We start from the raw sequence: 15628 nt of genomic DNA, 5'->3' as shown, positions 1-15628 counted from the left end.
TCCCTGTGTGCCCATCCTGCTCCTGAGAGATCGTGGGAAGGGGAGAAAGAGGCCTGGAGCTGTGCAGGCCGGGGAGGGAGAGCAGGGGAAGCAAGGAAAGAGAAAGTGGAGGAGGAAGATACAGAGAGAGAAGAAAATGGTGAAGGAGAAGGAAGGAGGGAAGGAAAAGCAGGAGAAGGAGATAAAGACATCGAAGGGAGGAGAGCAAAGAGAAGGAAAAAGAGAAGGAAGAGAGAGGAGGGAGGAAGAAAGGAGAAGTTCGAACAAAGAAGAAAGGCAAGAGGGAAGAAGGGGAGAAAGAGCTGGAGCCACACAGCACTCCTGGGTGCTGGGAGCCGAAGTGGGCGCCCGTGCTGCCCGGAGGGGGGCCCCGCAGGCTGGGCCTGGCAGTGAGGAGAGCACAGTGGGCCGCTATGAAGATCTATTGGGCCCCGCAGTGCCATTGTCTTCAGAAGGAATTAAAAACAAATTGCTGAGGGCCAGCACATAATTTAAAGACTCACGGCAATTTTATGACTTGCTAATGTTCCTAATTACATGCCCGTGAAAGGCTTAATTAATTGGGGGATGTAGCAAAAAGTGGAGCCTGTGTTTGTTATCATGGTTCCACTGCATTGATTTTAGTGCCTATGGAGAATTTAGGGCCTCTTTATTTGCACAAAGAAAATGCAAGTCTCTCGAAAAAATGCACATTAAGATCAACCCCTCGCTGCTATCTAATATACTTTCCTCTACTTAACCAAAGCGCTTGTAATCATATTTTGTAAATGTTGGTGCCGTTAATTGCATTGTGAGGGAAAATTGGTTCCGCTCGGCTGGTTGTGGAGAATTTTATAAAGTTGGCTTCTTGCACCCCATTCCAGGGGACTCTTCCCGGGGAACTTGTGGAGAAGTTGGGATGCCCGGCCCCGGCAGCCAGCCGGTTGCCCTGAGTCTCCCTGCTCCTGGCCAAAGCTCGGCTGGCACAACCTCTTGCTCTCCAGGGCCCTGGTGGCGAGCAGAAGGCGGCTGGGCCTGCGTGGGGCTGGGAGGGAGGGCACTGGGCACAGAGGAGGCCACATACGACCAAAGCTCTCGAGAGCACTGACACGGAAGACTCAGTTCCCTGGGCCCAGTCATCCCTTCCCTGAGAGGCCTTGGAGAAGGCACCTAGCTTCACTGTGCCTCAGTTTCTTCTTCTGTGGAATGTGGTCATGATTCCTCCCTGCTGACATCACTGAACAGGGTATAGGAGTGAAAGAGGCCCAGCCCTAACCGGTTTGGCTCAGTGGACAGAGAGTCGGCCTGCGGACTGAAGGGTCCCAGGTTCGATTCTGGTCAAGGGCATGTACCTTGGTTGAGGGCACATCCCCAGTGCGGGGAGGGGGTGTGCAGGAGGCAGCTGGTTGATGTTTCTCTCTCATCGATGTTTCTAACTCTCTATCCCTCTCCCTTTCTCTCTGTAAAAAAAAAAAAAAAAAAAAAAAAAAAAAAAAAAAAAAAAAAATCAATAAAATATATTTTTAAAAAAGAAAGAAAGAAGCCCAGATCTAAGGCTTGTGGTTACTGTCATTAGCCACCACTGTCTCCTCTCTTCCTCCCTCAGGGACTTCAAGGGAAGTTCTTCCAGCCCGGGCTCTCTCTGGGAGAGGGACAATGACCCACACCCTGCCATTCATAGGGAGAGGCACAAAAGGTTCCCTGGGAAGTGTGTTGGGTCCAGCTCACGTCCTCTCCTCTGAGAAAGTATTCCTGACTCTCCCCTCCCTGCGGCAGGCCAGGCACCCCCTTTCCTTTGTACTCTCAGGGCTTTCCCAGGCTGGAGCCTTTCCGTGGGCTGCCACTGACGGGCCCTCTCACCGCTTTGCCCCCAGCGGTTGGGTAGGATTGCTGTTTCACTGAAAGAATGAACCAATGAATCCAGTGGGGCATTTGGGCCATGGGGCTTGGTCAGAGTGGGCTCTCCAGGCTGGGCTCCTTATTTCTGCCTCCTTGGCTGAGTTCTCTGCTCAGTATCTCCTCCCTCTTATGTCATTTTAAACATGCTAAATATACACAGTTTTTGGTTCTCTGATAACTCCATGAGATGGAATTCACTCACGCTAATAACCCATTGGCTAAAACAGGCCACACGGCCGAGTCTAGAGGTTAGTGTGGGAGGGTGTGAATACTGGGAGGCGTGGCTCATTGGAAACAGCTGATATACTATGGTGGTAGCGGTCTACCACCATAGGGTACAGCACCATTTATTTCATGAGATGCTGCCAAATGGCTCTTTGAAGGTAATATCAAGTTAAAAATCTCCCAGCCCTGGTACAGCCCCTTCCCAAAGGTGTCTGAGCTGTTCTACATCCACACCAACACAAGGATATTGCCAAGCTTTTCATTGTTGCTAGACTAACTAATGTGAAACAGTGACACATTACCGTGTAGTTGCATTGCCCTGATTACTGGTGGGGTTGATTCTTTCCCTCCCAGCTTGGTTGAGATGTAATTTGACAAACAACATGGTTTAAGTTGAAAGTGTACGCTGTGTCAAGAGTTGGTTATTCTTTCCTGTTTATTGAACAGTTTATCTGGGTTTTCTTTTCTGTGAATTGCCAGTTCCTATCTATTGCCCATCCATCTATCAAGTTTTTGTTTGTTTGTTTGTTTGTTTTGGCTAATCCTCAACCGAAAGAATTTTTCCATTGCTTTTTAGAGAGTTGAAGGGAGAGGAAGAAACATTGATGTGACAGAGACATACCAATTGCTGTCTCCGGCATGCGCTCCCACTGGGGCCAGGGGTCCAGCCTGATGGGAATCGAACCCGAGACCCTCACACAGTCCATGGGTCGATGCTCCATCCACTGAACAAAATCGGCCAGGGCTGTTTTTTCTTTTTGTCGTATTAATTTGCAGCTGTTTATATAATCTGGATCCCCAATTCTTAAATATTTAACCTGACCCTGGAGGGAATGTCTCCTCGTTCTCAAAAGGAGGCTGTTACTGAGGGCCCTGGGGCAGAAACTTGGGGAGTCTGGGACACTGAGCTTCCTTGGTATGACTCTAAATGGCCTCAGGGGCTCCCCTGCCCTGCAGGTGTCTCTGTCAGAGTTAGGGTGCCGATGGGGAAAGCAGGGACTCCCCGGCACCTCCTTGCTTTCCCTTTCCCTTCCTATAACTTCACAATGGCATCCTCCTCCTCCAGCACAGTCCCCCCGGGAAACCGGACAATGGTCAGAGCACGAGAAGGTGAAAGAGACTGTAGCTCAGAGGACTGCTGCCCCATTACATCCTGTGCACTGGACCCTGATCCCGCATAACCCGCACTGCCTGCCTCTGTGCCTTCGCTGTCGCTGTTCCCACTGCCTCCACACCCGAGCTCAACGCCCCTTGCATAAAACCCTCCCGTAGGCGGTTCTCCTCCCCCACCCCAGGTGCAATCTATCCCTCTTCTGACACGCCACAGAATTTTCTTTGTACCACTGGTCACCTTCTACAGACCCAAATTTGAGTTCCAGACAAGACAAGACTCCAACAGACCATCTTAGTGGTTGAGTGCCCCTCAAACGAAACTCAAACCCCAAGGTCAGCTTGGATGAATGTAGCCAGAATTCCACAAGCAGAAAATCTAGAAAGGAGTGATGCTAACTTAGCACACAGCTCTGAGCTGTCCAGTAGCCACGAGGCTATTTCAATGTAGATTTGGATTAAATTAGAAGTCTGTCTTGTTAGTCCCACTAGCCAAACTTTCAAATGCTTAACGGCCACCCAGGGCCACTGGCTACCACACAGTACAGTGTGAATGTAGGACACTTCCCGCCCTGCAGAGAGGCCATGGGACGGTGCTGATTATATCAGTTTTGTCTTACAGATGAATGTTCTTTCTATTTTGAAACACCTGTGCCAGCGGAGAGACAAGAATCTCTTCATTGTTTGGGCTTCCAAAGGTCAGCTACTAGTTTGCCGTGTGACCTTGAGAAAGGTCACGCTCTCTGGGCCTCAGCTTGCTCATCTGTAAAATGAGGGAGCTGACGTAGGCCCTTCCATCTCTGACCCAGTCTGGTTCCACCTGGGGGAACGGTTATTTGTGTCCTGGCAGGAAGAGCACAGGGAGGGAAGAGGAAAGGGAGGGAGGGAGGGAGGAAGAGGAGGAGGGAGGAGATCATTAATGGCTCCTGGCTTCTTGCCTTTGATCAGGTCGTCTGGAGTGAGGTAAGGGGCCAGGAGACTGGGGCACTGGGAGGAAGAGAGGAAGCAGAGGGCCAGGTGAGGGGTCAGGTGAGAGGCAGCTGGAATTGGGGGGCGGGGGTTCTTCCACCCTCCTTCTCTCTGCCTGGGAAAGAGCCGGAAAGAGCCGAGTCCTGGCCCAGGGCCCTCCCCTCCCAGCCCTCCAGTATCTAAGTAGAGAGACTGGGTGTCCCGCTCGCCCTTACCACCAGCTCTCCCGTCCTGGCTGCCATTCAGCAAATATAAAGGCCAACTGGGACTGATGTGCCTGGAGGAGGAGGGAGATTGGGCTCCGTGGTGGAGCCCTGGATGCCTGTCCATCCTGCCTGGCCAGGAGGGGCTACTGAAATGAGTGCACTTTGAAATAAGAAAAGGGTAGCCTTGCCTGGCCAGTGTGGCTCAGTGGTTGAACGCAGACCCAGGAACCAAGAGGTCACCAGTTTAATGCTAGTCTATTAGGGATCAGTGTCCAGTGCACAGGCGGTCAGGGCACAATCTCCAGTGGGGGAGCATGCAGGAGGCAGCCAATCGATGATGTTTCTCTCTCACTGATGTTTCCCTCATTCTATCCCTCTCCCTTCCTCTCTTTAAAAATCTATAAAGACATATATGAAAAAAAAAAAAAAAAAGAGAGAGAGAAAAGGGGTAGCCTTTCTGAGCTGTTGGCTTTGGGGACTGAAGCATATAACTGGGTTGGTGGCCAGAAATTGGAAATTACTTCCCATCTTTGGGGAGGGGAGGGGACTTCCCAGTGGGGAGACAGTCCTGGAGTTGGGATCAGGGGAGCTGGGATCAGGTTTCCAATTCTAATTCCTCAGATAATTTATTTAACCTCTCAAAGCCTCAGTTCCCTCATCTGTAAAATGGGACCAGGGACACAATAACCAGCACGAAGAAGAAATGAAACCAAACCTGCATGGAGATGCCCCAAACATACTGGGGCGCCTTTGGGTTTGGAGTCCCCTGAAATCTGAGCTCAGGCCCCTGCAGGGGACCCTGTGCACCCTTGGGACCCTGACAGTCACCCTCCACCCAGGGCTCTAACTGCATGGTTGGGGGGGGGGAGGGCTGGGACCCTTTGATCTCCCAGGTCAGAAACCACACTCTCTGGAGGGCTGGGCGGTGGCTGGGGAGAGGGCACTGGCATCCGTGTCCCCTTGGCTCAGACCCAGGAGCCGAGGTTTCAAAGGTGAGCTTCAAAGGCAGGGCTGAGTTAATGTGGCTTCCTTTGTGCCTGCTCAAGGAAGGAAAACAAGCCAGTGCCCCCTCCTGCCCAGGATGGCAGCTCAGATCCCAGGACATACTCCCTGCCCCCTTCATGCCCCAATACAACCGGTTTGACCTCCCCAACACGACTTTCCCCCTATCAAAACAGTGATGGAGCTGATTAGGGTGGGCCCTGCCCAGCTCAGGCTGCCCTGGGGTTATGGTGGCATGGGTGTGTGTGTGTGGGGGTGGGGGGGATGGGGGGGAGGGCGGTTAGAGGGAAGGCAGGCCAGGAACTGCAGCTTTAATGGAGGGGAGCATCGGCAGTGAAGCAGAGAGGTTTGAGAACCAGGAAATTGGCTGGGAGTGATGGCAGAGAGGTGCCTGCTGGGGCCTGGGTGGGGGCGAGGGGGCTGGTGAAGCTGAGAGGGACTTCCCTTCACTCCCTGCCTCCTCCATCTCTCAGAAGAGGCGGCTCACCTGTCACCAGACCTGAGAGGCCCCTCCCTGCCTCTTCCTTGGCTGATTGGATCTCACCCTGGCCAGCACAGGAGGGGGCTCCCACACCCTGGGGGCTGCCTGTGCCAGCGTCTCGGTGACCCCACAGATGCCCTGGCTGGGCTCCAGCGGGGGAGAGGGGTGAAGGGAAGGTGAGCGCCCCAGCCCCTCCCACAGTGTGGCCAGAGCCACTCCAGTGGAACAGGGCTGGGGCGGGAGGTGGCTGGAAGATGAATGACGTGCTCATTCTCTGTCAAGTTGCCCACACCTTGGCCTGAAATTCTGGGGCTTCAACCACGTGGACAAACTCTGCCCCTTCAAGAAAAGACTTCCACGGCCTGCTCTTCTCCCTTCCCCTCCTCCCTCCAGTAGAAGTTTCAAAAGTCTGAAACCTTGGACCACCAGGATCCTCTCGGGACTGGCATGCAGCGCTGAGATTTCTAAGTGGGAATACCCCATGCCTCTCTCAGGAAATGGCCCGAGTGAAAATTCTCTTTCATTCATTCAGCAACTTTTTATTGAACACCCACATGCGTCAGGCATTCTCACCACACGTCTATAATTTACGCATCGTTATCCCATGTTATAAGTGAGGAAACTGGGAGTCAGGGGTTAGGGAACTTGCCCCAGATCACAGGGCTGCGAGATTGGTGCTCAGAGCTCACTGTGCTGCTGGAAAGCTTTAGGCTTGGCTCTAAAGGGACCGGGTGGGCCCTTCTCTTGGGACACGGCTGTGCTATTGTTGTTATCATCTGGGCCACCTTCCCGTCAGTCAAGTGAGCTGATGGACTGGCTAAGTGGTTCTTTTGACCCTGGCTGCACATCAGTATTTTAAGAATACATCGGGTCCTCAATTAACTTCGTTTAGTTTGACGTCGATGCCTAAGAACTCTGCCACACAATACATGTTCTATGGCAACACTGGTTGTGTTATATATACATTATTTATCCAAAGTGTCAAGGACCTATCTTAAGTGAGGACTTAGGGTACTGATGCCTCCTCCCCATGCCCCAACTGGCCCAAGAAATCCTGATCTGATTGGCCTGGGCTGAGCTGCAGGAATCTCTCACTTAAAGCTCCCGAGGTGATTTAAGAATGTGGTTAGGGCTGAGAATCCCTTGGATCGGATGATGGCTAGTTCTCAGGGGTTAAGGATGGAGCCCAGCCACTTCCCCCGGCTTGGAGATCACGGCCGCTGAGCCTGTTCTCAGGGTAGTGATGCCTGCAGAAACATGGAGCAGCTGTCTCTTTAAGGAGATGGCACGCTGGGAGCCAGCAGAGGACCCAGCCCTGTGGGCCAGGTGGCGAGAAGGCTGGGGAGGAGCAGGTGCCTCAGCAGGAGCTGGGGAGGCAAACTTCCAAAGGGAGGAGAGAGGAGGGAGGAGAGGGAAGGGAGGAGGAAGGAGGAGGGAGGAGGAGGGAGAGGGGAGGGCAAACTCCCTCAGCCGGGGTGGGTGTAGATGACTGGGGTGGGTGCAGACGACTTACTCCCCCTTTTGAGGAGAGAAGCGGCTCTTTGGACTGATCCTCTGGGGCCAGCTCTGGGAGTGCAGGGCCTGGAGGGGCAGGGACAGGGCCCGAGAACCGTGGTGCCTTTGGGGAAGGTGAACCCAGTGGCCTTGGCCACCTGCCCTGCCATCCCTGCACACGGCGTTCTTCTGCTCGGTGCCCATGTGAGAGGGGAGGGATGGAGGGGCACCTTGACTCTCCTTCCAGAAAGATCTGCTGACAGAGACAAACGCACCCACCCCCACCCCCACCCCCACCCTCTCTGGCTGCAGCTGGCAGGGACCTCCAGCCGCTCAGGCAGGGTGGGCCCCTCCCTCCCTCCTTCCCTTGTGCCCATGGCCGCACTCTGTCAGGCTTCAGCGATCCCCGTGTGTGTGTGTGTGTGTGTGTGTGTGTGTGTGTGTGTGTGTGTGAACTGCTCAGCACGCCGGGGCCCAGCGCAGGGGGAAGGGGGCCGCTGAGACCTGGGCTTGTCCTCTATCTACTCGGCTTCTCAAGCTGGGATGGGCAGACATGTCACCCTCAGGTTTTTATAAAATGTAGATTTGGATCGGGTGGGGGGAGGGACACTCTGCATTGCTTACAGCTCTCGGGTAATGCTGCTGGTCCGTGGACCGCTCTGAGCAACAAGGGCTAGAACTCCCCCATGGCCAGCAAGCAGCTGGCTCCCACCAGGGTACAGCCAGGCTGGTCCAGGCTGGCGGACGGCCACCAGCCCTGGTGCCCCTAAGGAGCAAGTGGTCCTCGCCAGCCTGGCACGTGGCACCATGGATGGCTCAGTGCCCAGAACAGGAAAAACATAAAATCTCATTTCAAGCCCCAATGGTGGTTTGGTTCAGCTTTCCTAGCTTTTTAGGAACTTAATTCCATGCATTTTTCTTAAATGCGAGGCTGCAAGGCACCTGCTTAAAATGATGTTTCCCCTGTACCACGGAGTAGAGACGGGCAAAGGGGGGCGAATGCATTTCCTTCCCTTTTTCAGGCTCTGCTTTGCTCTGTCTCTGTTCTGAGGTCTGTTTGTGTTGGCCTTTCCTGCCTGTTCCTGTTCTTTCCTGGACATAGTGCTGGGCTTTCATCTGTACAGACCTAAGCCTGAGCGAGACCTTCCTTTGCCACAGTGGACGAGCACCGTGACTTTAGACAAGACTCTTCTCTGAGCCTCGGTTTGTGCATCTGTAAAATGAGCCCATGAATAGGTGCTTCATAGAGCTGTTGTGTGTTTTTTTGTTTGTTGAAGTTGTTGAGAGGTAACACTGGTTAATAACATCACAGAGATCTCAGGTGCACAACGTAATTCGACATCTCTATGCCTTACTGCGTGCTCACCAGTGACTATTTTTATATAAGATCATAAACATAAGAGCACCTTGTAAAGTGAAAATCGAGTGGCTGGCAACATGGGATCATTACAGGGTAGAGCCTGGGAAAGACTCTACTTACCCTGAGACTCAGTGTCCACCCCTGGTAACTGGTGGGAAAGGGGCATGAAAGCAGGCCTGCAAAACAGCACCCCTCCCTGCGGGCGCATAGACTGCAGCCGCCGCTGCTATTTCTACTGCCTTCCCCGCCTCCCGGGGTTAGTCTATCCCTCCTCTGTCTCTGTCCCTCCACCCCTTCCCAGCATCCCACTGACCAGCACTTTCATGGTTTTCCCTCCAGTCAACTCGGGCTTCACCAGGGAGACAGTCCCCAAGCCCTGGTGTCAGGGCCCACCTGGTCCCTGCTGGAGCAGTGCGTGCAGGGGCCACGGGGAGGAGGAGTGGGGTGCTGGTAAGGACAGACACCCTTCCCCAGCTTCACGAAGGCAACCTGTTGTTTCACCCAGGGCCAGGCCAAGCAACCTGCCACATCCCCAGAAGATCCAACAGGAGTGAGTCGTGGATTACATGAGAGCAACAGGGATTTGAGTGGGATATGCGACAGGCTCTCCGGATAACAGCCGGGGACAACAGGCAGGAGAAGTCGAAGCCGAGGGACGAAGGCTGAACTGCCCTGTCCCAGGAAGGAGGCCTGCAGTAGATCGGGTCCCGAGAACTGGCCGGGGTGCTCCCGGAATGCTGGTTCGTGTCTCCCCTCTTCTGGTCTAGAACGTAATCATTTAATGCTGATGTGATCCCTCGATTTTTCTGAAGTTTAAAGACAAAATAGAAACCCATCTACCAGAGCTTGAACAAGGCATTCAGCAAAGGCCTTCGCTGACAGGCAGCCCGCCCTCGCCCTCCCGGCTTCCTGAAGGCACGTTTTGGCTAAGAGACAAAGTTCGAGGTGTGAAACCCAACTGTCGATACGGCCACTCTTGGCAATCAGGCAGAATTAATTGTGTGAACACCATTGATCAAACCACTTAATACTTACAGGGGCTGAGAAGGAGCTGAAATGTAATTTCATTACCAACCTGCTCACCCCTAATAAAACTCCTAATAACTCTCTAATTTTTCTTTCAGATAAGGGCTGATAGGGGGAAATGTGGGGGCTGGGAGGGAGGGATTAGGGGAAGGGAGGGACGTGGCAACTTATTTTCTCTTCTTTGCTTGAACTCTATCCAGACAGAACAAAGTTAAAGAGTGAGTCCCAAGAGCATCTTATCACAAGTCACCGGAAAGGTTGTGGCCAACCCTGAGATTCCCGCCCAGGGGCGCGGGGAGCGTGGAGGATGGGCCCAAGGAATCCAAAGCTGCAAGTGAGGGTGACAAAAACCAAGTCTGATTTAGCGTAGGGTGGTTATTCAGTCATTCCAGGGCGGCTGAAACAAAACGTGCGTGGCTCCCCTGGGCCCACAGCGGGGGGTAGGTGGTGAGGTGGGAGCAGCAGTCACAGGCCCAAACCTCCCAGGAGAATGGTTCCAGGGATGCTTACAAAGTAGCATGAGTCCTGGCTGCGGTCCTGTGTGGCAGGAGGAAGTTCGGTTCGGGGGCCAGGAACAGGAACTGCGTGCCACCTGCACACACACACACACACACACACACACACAGGGGCTGGTGTGAGTCTCATGGGACAAAGTCACTGTCTTGGATTTTTTCCCTGCGCCCCACAGGGCGTTTAAAAGGTAGCAGGCAGCCGGGACGGGTTTGGCTCAATGGATAGAGCGTCAGCTTGGGGACTGAAGGGCCCCGGGTTCGATTCCAGTCAAGGGCATGTACCTTGGTTGCGGGCATATCCCCAGTAGGGGCTGTGCAAGAGGCAGCTGATCGATGACTCTCTCTCATTGATGTTTCTAACTCTATCTCTCTCCTTTCCTCTCTGTACAAAAATCAATGAAATATATTTAAAAATAAATAAATAAATAAATAAAATGTAGCAGGCACTGGACGGATATTTGGAAACTATGCACAAATAGCACATGCATATGCGAGCACGTGACCTGCACACACACACACACACACACACACACACAGGCATGTGTACACGTGAGCGCACACCGTCTCCCACCCTTTGTTCTCTGGGCAAAAAGGGAACCTGCAGGTCTTATTTGCCATCTTATCCCTGGCACAGACTGGCACCTGGAAACCTCTGTGTGAAGAGGAGGTGGATGAGACACGCCTCCAGCAAAGCTCATCTGCTCACGACATCCTTCCATTCGAACTCTGGCTCCAGACTCCCCCCTCCCAGGAGGTCTCTCCCGCGGTCACATTCTCAGGGGCTCACTCACCTGCACGACACACCTGTGTACACTGGCTGCTCAGCTGCCTTTAGCATGTACCTCCCTCATCAGTCTTTTGTCCTCCCTTCACCCTGCTCGATGTCAGACCAAGAACTGCTTGAGAGGAGGAGCCCCGCGTTGTCAAAGTGGGAGCCCCTGGATGGCACCCCCGTACCTCCATTTGTCTGGGCTGGTGAGATGCTACCTCCTTTTTGTTTAGCTTTCACTGGAGCCCCTGAAGTCCCCCAATGCCCAACAGATGCCCACAAGCCTGCCCACCGCCTAGGGCTCATGGTTGAGTTCACAGGGTGGGCACATAGGCAGATGAGGGGAAACAGCATATATAACTGAGTCTGGGGAAGGGGGTGGATACATATATGGTCCTCACATATATGGTCCCATGTGCCGACGGTCCTGCCTTCCCGGACTGAGCCAGTGTGAGCAGTAAAATCCAGCTTTCCATGACCCGGTCCCATCATGCTCTGCCCAGGACCACCTCCAGCCTGCCTCCGGCCCTCGAATGTGGCCTTTCTGGGGGAAGGATGTAGGAGGGGCACCCCCACATCCAGGTCCTCAACTACTCCCCCCAACTACGCTCAGTCTTCTTTCCCGCCCCAGCTCCCTGTACCTGGCTTCCGAGGCTGGAGGGGAGGGATGGAAGGAGGGAGGAGGGGGCGAGAGCAGGGGGCAGTGGAGGGTAGTTATTTACAAAGCCTGTGCCCTGGGGACCCTTGTCCCGGACAACAATTACAGCCCCTTAATTAACTGAAATGCAGTCCGCCTGTCGATGGAGGCATGTCCCCCACTGAAGTTTGCTGCGCCTGCCGCTGTCTAGTACTGGTTAATGAATATAAATCAGATAGTTTATAGTTAGCAAGCAGGGAACAGGCTGGAAAGGGCCTGAATTCCACAGCAGAATGCCCGAGGATAGGAACGTGCCCTCCATAACCGAGGCCAGGGCACCTGGCTAAGCCTGCCACCTGTACTCGGGCTCGGAGGCCACACACAGGTGTATGTGCAGCCTGTGTGGGAGGGACACCCAGGACAGGCTTTCCCTGCGTACACGTGATGCCCCCGTGGAAGCAGATGACACCTGCGTGACCCGTGCCCTCCATGAGACACATGGCAATGCTGAAGCAGCGCCCCTCTCCCCTGGCCCTTGCACTCTCCTGAAACCCACAGGGCCTCAGCTCTGGGCAGCTTCTCCCTCAGATGTCAGACCCCGTGCCCGCTGCCCCTGCCAGAGCCAGAGCCAGTCTGGCCCCCAGGCAGCTCCGCCTGATTCCAGGGGTCGGCCAGGCTGACTGCAGCGGGCAGGGGCTGTGGTGGGGCCACTGTGGCCGTGAAACCCTGACTCCAGGCAGGCAGGCTCCCAGAATGTGTGGGAATTCCACCCAAGGCCTCGCCGCCGCTGCAGAGGGAGTGGACTGCCACGGTCCTGGCCCAGGGCCGGGTTTAAGGGCTGGCGATGTGCGCACAGGACCCCGTGTTTGCATGGCTTCATGGTGTAATGCCCTCTGCAGCGGTCTTGGAAGTCTTAATCGTTTTTGAACAAGAGGCCCTGCATTGTCATGCTGCACTGCCCGCCCCCCCCCCCCCCAACAATACAGCCAGTTCGCCCTGTTCTTGCCCTTGACACAGGGCCAGTGAGACAAACTGTGTGCAAACTATGAGCATGGGGCTCTGTTGTTCAGGGTGTCCCTGGACACAACTCTAGCTCCAGGGCCCCCCTTTACCCAGACCTGGGGCTGTGTCCTGCTGGCTCTGTCACTTGGGCAAGTCACCTCTCCTCTCCTGGCCTCACGTTCAGGTTTCCGAGGAAAGGACCCTCGGCTCCCTCTAGCCCAGCCACTGCTCATCAGGGGAGAGGCCCAACCTCCTTGGGATCTTGGTCGGTCTCTCTCTCTTTCTCTCTCTCTCTCTCTTTCTCTCTCTCTCACACACACACACATACACACACACTCACACACAGCTGAAGCCTCCTCACAGAGCTGCATTATTGCCTCTGGAGCGGGGAGGGGGTCCCCACACCCAGGCAAGTCCTGACAAGCTGTTTCTGAAACCCCGAGACCAGCCAACACCTTTCCCGGGCTTGTTTACTCCCCTTCTAGGGCGTGAGGGGCTCCAGCTGCGGGAACGGGGAGGCTGCTGGTGGTTATGGTTTGGGGGCACATAAAGTAATTGGCATCCGCAGCTTGATGGCACCCCCCCCTCTCTAGTTCCGCCAGGTTGGTCAGGGCTGGGAGGGACAACAATTATTTACTCCTCCTGGGCTCCCTTGCTGGGAGAGCTACGGGGAGGAAGGCAGGGATCTGCAGGTTCTGGAGACAAAGGAAAATGATCCTATGACCACAGAGGCGTGCGTGGCAGCGGGCAGAGCCCAGGGCCAGGAGAGCAGCAGACGTGGGCCAGGGCAGCGGGTGGGGGCAGGGAGGAGAGAGAAGGGGTGCAGGATGTGCCTGTGGATTGCCCTGGGCCAGAGGAAAGGGGTCGTCTCCCAGGGGCTGCAGGTCTGTGGGGAAGGGGAGCTTTCGCACCTCCTGTTGGTACCGCTAAGGCCCCACAGCCTTTAGGCTGGGGCAGCAGTGCCGGGGTATCCCCAGTCTCCACCCTTATACAAGCCCAGGGGAGGGACAGTCACTTGTCTAGGCTGCTTTTTTTCCCATGGAGCTGACTGGGGAGGAGAAGGGTGATGCTCAGGTTGGCCAGGGCCTCGTGCCTCTGCTGAGGGGTCTCTCACAGAAGCCTCCCTCCATCCTGGCTAAGCGACTTGAATGCACCCATTCCACAGACAGAAAAGTAAACAGAGAAGGCACTCACTTCCGGGGCCCGCAGCACCAAGGACATTAAAGCTCAGGTGACTTCTCGCTGATTCCAAACATGGGCCCCTGAAGACTGTCAGCAGCCCACTATTCCCCCACACGCATCCCATACACCCAGAGGGGGATGGCACCCCGTCCCTGTCAGAATGGGGAGAGGAGGGCCCCCCCATGCTCTAACAAGGGTGCCCCAACAACGTGTCCTAATAAACCCTCTCATGCACCAGAACCATCTGATCGTCAGCCTGGGTGAGGGAGACAGTTAGAGAGTTAGGAACCGAATTCACAAAGACAGAAGCCAGAGACGGTGCCAAAAGCGGTCTGCATGGTGACTCATCTGCAGTTGACACGGAGATGGGCACTGAGCCCCCCTCCCCTCGTGGGAGGGCGGAAGGCAGAGGGGTAAGAGGTTGTGTGGTTCGGTTTGAAATCTGGTCAGACTCTCCCGCCCCTCCCATCTCTGAGACAGACTGTCCTCAACTGGGGACAACACGCAAAATGAGTCTCTAAGACACTCAGATGCCAAGAGCTCTTGGTCAGCTTTCCAGTGAAGGCCAAAGTAGTGGGTGCCCTGAGCAGGGCAAGGACCAGCGGGGGCAGAGCTGGGAGACCCGGGCCTGAGTGGACCAGCCCCTCCCCCCACTCCAGTGTCTGGGCTCAGCAGGGGGCAGGAATGGAACAGCCCTTCGTTTTTGAGGTGAAATGAGGAATTAGGAGCTCTGGAACCCGGCTGCTGTTAGGGGATCATGGATATCATCACACAACAAGACAGACGGCATGGAGATGCACCCCTGGGTTGGAGTTAGGGCACCTTGGGCCGGCCATCAGTGGGCGCTGCCCCTCCAAACCCCCTGGAGGCGGGTTTGAGAGACAGGTTTGGCCCACCAGCTTTCTGTCTTTCTGCAGCCCCCACGGAGGCACAAATTGTGTTTTATTGTTTTTTTAGTTCAGGTCTTTCCACTCCACTCCGGAGACTTGGTCAGAGCTCACTTTTTTTCCTTAATCCTCATCTGAGGACATTTTCCCATTGAGTTTTAGAGAGAGTGGGAGAGGGAAAAACAGAGAGAAATATCGATCCCAGCACAGGACCCTTCCCCACCCCTGCCACCCTCGCTCCCAGCACCCATACACCCACAGAGCACCAAGAGAAACACATTGATTGGTTGCCTCCTGAATGCGCCCTGACCAAGGCCCGGGAGGAGCTTGCAACCAAGATATGTGCCCTTGACTGGAATCAAACCCAGGACCCTTTGGTCTACAGGCTGATGCTCTGACCACTGAGCAAAACCGGTGAGTGCCAGTGCTCACCTCTCCTTCGAGGCCTCCTCAGACTGACCCCAACCTGGCCGCCACTCTCAAATGCCCCTCCCTCACCCCCTGCTATCTCTGAATTCACTGGGGGACCTCCCAGATCCCCCCACTCCAAGTAAAACCAGAGACCTTGGTGCTCTGTGGGTGTATGGGTGCTATTAGACTGGGAGCGAGGGTGGCAGGGGTGGGGAAGGGTCCTGAGCTGGGATCTCCTTGAGCTTCCCCCCCCCCCCCCTCCGGACGGAGTGGGGAAAGTGTGCTTTCGAAAGCAGAGAGCCGAGTCTCCAGCTCCTTGAGAACTCTGCCCCCCCCCTCTGTGGCCCTCAGTTGGCCCCTCGATGCTAACACCCTCTCCAGGGGAGACTGGGAGGCAGAGAAAACCTGGGAGAAAAGTCTGGCTCCGGGCCCCGGTGTGATTATTATTAATGATTACTTTCCCGGCCGTGCTGAGCG

Source organism: Pipistrellus kuhlii, unplaced genomic scaffold (assembly GCF_014108245.1).
Source record: "Pipistrellus kuhlii isolate mPipKuh1 unplaced genomic scaffold, mPipKuh1.p scaffold_m20_p_22, whole genome shotgun sequence".
In the NCBI taxonomy this organism is placed as follows: domain Eukaryota; kingdom Metazoa; phylum Chordata; class Mammalia; order Chiroptera; family Vespertilionidae; genus Pipistrellus; species Pipistrellus kuhlii.
Note: the sequence above shows the minus strand (reverse complement) of the source record.